General features: G+C 42.8%; 1 pseudogene; it reads left to right on the forward strand.

Moving 5' to 3' along the window:
- Positions 1-1100: 1100 nt before the first annotated feature.
- LOC111813340 lies at positions 1101-1553 on the forward strand (annotated as a pseudogene).
- Positions 1554-2956: the final 1403 nt, after the last annotated feature.

The following is a 2956-nucleotide window of genomic DNA, read 5'->3' on the forward strand; positions in this document are numbered from 1 at the left end:
AAAAAAAAAAAAAAAAATTCCTTCTGCCTTCAGGCTGGGGAGATGGCTCAGTGGAATAAGCACTTGTCTGGCAAGCTCAGGAACCTGAGTTCAATCCCCAGTTCCGGAAAAAAAAAAAAAAAAGGGCTAGGGAGATAGCTCAGCAGTCTTAAGTGTCTGTCTGGCAAGCACAAAATCCTGAGTTTGATCCCCGGTACCAAAAAAAAGAAAGAAATCACTGCAATTCAGCAGTTAACACCAAGAAATAAATTTGGAGAGGAATGTAATATACTACGTTTAAAAAAATAAAATAAAATTACTACATTAAGCACTTCTGGATTTTCCTTTTTCACTGCCAGCAGCCTTGAAATAGTTATTTAAATGTCAGTCTCCAAATTCTGCCTGCTCAAGCTGTTGTGGCTTCTCAGGAGCCACACAGTAGAATTTCTTTTTCTTTCTCTTTTTTTTCTTTGAGACAAGGTTTTACTGTGCAGTTCAGGCTGACCTTGAACTCACTATGTAGCCCAGGCTGGCCTTGAACTTGAAATGGGATTACAGGCATGTGTCATCATGCCTGGTTTGGGTTTAATTTCTGAGCAATTACCCCATTAAGAAATAACTGGGTGAAGGGTAATGTAGGTGTGGTGGCACAGACCTGTAATTTCAACACTTTGAGAGGGTAAGGCAGGAGGATCACAAGCTCAAAACCAGCCTGAGCAGCTGAATAACTTAGCAAGACTGTCTCAAATAAAGGCTTGGAATGTAGCTCAGGGGAAAGGCCCTGGGATCAATCCTCAACATGCATAGTCAGACCCTCTCAAAACAAAACAGAGAACAGGGGCAGGTTAGCTCAGTTGTTTAAGTGTTTGCTGGGGTGAACCCAGTGAGGCGCAAGGGACCGCGGTTTGATCCCCAGCTCCCCATGCCTTAGGAGACCTGCCCTTAAGGCAGCCTGAGCTCTCCCCCAAAAAAAGGGGGTGGGACTTGTGCCGAGCTTTTTATTTGCCTCCTAGAAAGGAGGAAAGAGCTCTCAAAACCTGTGGGAGATATCTTTTGGGAAAAACTGTGAAGAAAATATATACAGCTATAATATATATATCTATCTCCCCTACAAAATGAGCATGAAATTAAAATGTCCATCCAGGGCTGGAGTAGGTAACAAGGAGGAAGTAGTCATTGGGAAGTGGACTGCATCTGCAGACGTGGATTTCAACCAGTTGGAGGCATTTTTAACTGCTCAAACCAAAAAGCAAGATGGGATCACATCTTACCAAGCTGCTGTTATTTTCAAATTCTGGAAAAGCCACAAGACAAAAGTTCGAGAGAGCCATGTAAACCAGAGCCGTTGGGAGAACAGACTTCGGGGCCTGAGCTGGAGAGGTGATGGCAAGCCTCAGTCAAGGTACTCGCCTCGAATTCACATCCCTGTTGCTGTAATAGAGCTGGAATTTGGGAAATGTGGACAGAAATCTGAATTTCTGTGTTTGGAATTTGATGAGGTAAAGGTCAACCAAATGCTGAAGAAGCTCTCAGAGAAGAAAGTATCAACATGCTGATGCAACCAGCCTAACTGAAGAGGATGTAGGAGGGAGTTGGAAATATAAGATAAAGGTGTTAATGCCCCTACCCACTTTTTACAGTCCTGTTCCCCCATGGTATTAAATCCTCAATATCAAATCTTAAAAAATAAATAAAATGTCCAAATCCTGACAGCTGTGAAAGCTGCTTTTGAAAGGATTTCTTAGGGCTAAGTGTATTGTAACTTGTAGAGTTCTAGATCATTACAAAAATACCATTTGTCCAGTGTAAAAAGTTTGATATTATAGCTGAGCATGGCAGCACATGCCTATAATCCCCATACTCAAGAAGCTGAAGCAGGAGGATAGGATTGCCACAAGTTCAAGACCAGCCTGGGCTCCAGTTTAAGTCTGGCTTACACTACATGGTGAGATGCTGTCACACACACAAAAAAGAAAACAAAAAACCCTCAAATTTGATATCATAGGTTTAGTTTTGCTGAACATGATAGTGAATTCCTATAGTCCTAGTTACCTGGGAGGCTGAGATAGAAGGATTGCTTAAGCCCAGGAGTTCAAGGCCACTTTGGGTAGCATAGTGACATCTATATATATGAAGGAGAAGGGTCTACAGGGTGTTCAGGGTCTCACTACTAGGTCGGACTCATAGTGATTCTCCTGTTTACAGCCTCCCAAGAGCTGGGATTACCACACCCAATCTCAATGGCCAGTCTAAACATGCCCCAGGGTGGGGCTGGCATGGCAGGCTCAGGGATTGAAGCCTGGCCCCTGAGCCTGCTTGCAGGTGCTTTAATCTCCTGAGCTATTTGGCCAGCCCTTCCAAAAAGTCTAAATTTAAAAAAAAACAGGTATAGTGATGAACCTCTGTAATCCCTGCACTCAGGAGGCTGAAGCAGGAGAATCACCATATATTTGAGGCTAGCCTGTGTTACATAGTGAGTTCAAATCTACTACGTTTAAGTACATAGTGAGACTTTGTCTCAAAAAGAAAAATTAAAATGGTATACGTTCTATTTTATTTTATTTTTTTGTTTCTAGCACCAGCAGTCTTTATTGATTGCTAAGGTCACATAAAGGAGAATTCAATAAATCCAACTCCCAGGCCAGCATCTGTGGACCTCTTCAATACTGTGCTCGAAAACTTGAGAAAGATTTTTTTTTTTTTTAATTTGTGGCTGGCTCAGGCTGCCTTAAGGGTGGGTCTGGTATGGCATGTGGAGCTGGGTATTGAACCACAGTCCCCTGTGCCTGACTGAGTTTGCCCAAGCAAGTGCTTTAAATAACTGAGCTAACCAGCAAGGCCCAAAATGGTATAGCATTTTATTTATTTATTTTTTATTTTTTTTAACATTTAGTGTGTGTGTGTGTGTGTGTGTGTGGCCAGCTCAGCCCACCAGGGCGCGGGGCTGGCTGGCATGTGGTGCTGAAGGATCGAACTG

The sequence above is a fragment of the Octodon degus genome, unplaced genomic scaffold, assembly GCF_000260255.1.
Source record: "Octodon degus isolate 3935 unplaced genomic scaffold, OctDeg1.0 scaffold00184, whole genome shotgun sequence".
In the NCBI taxonomy this organism is placed as follows: Eukaryota; Metazoa; Chordata; class Mammalia; order Rodentia; family Octodontidae; genus Octodon; species Octodon degus.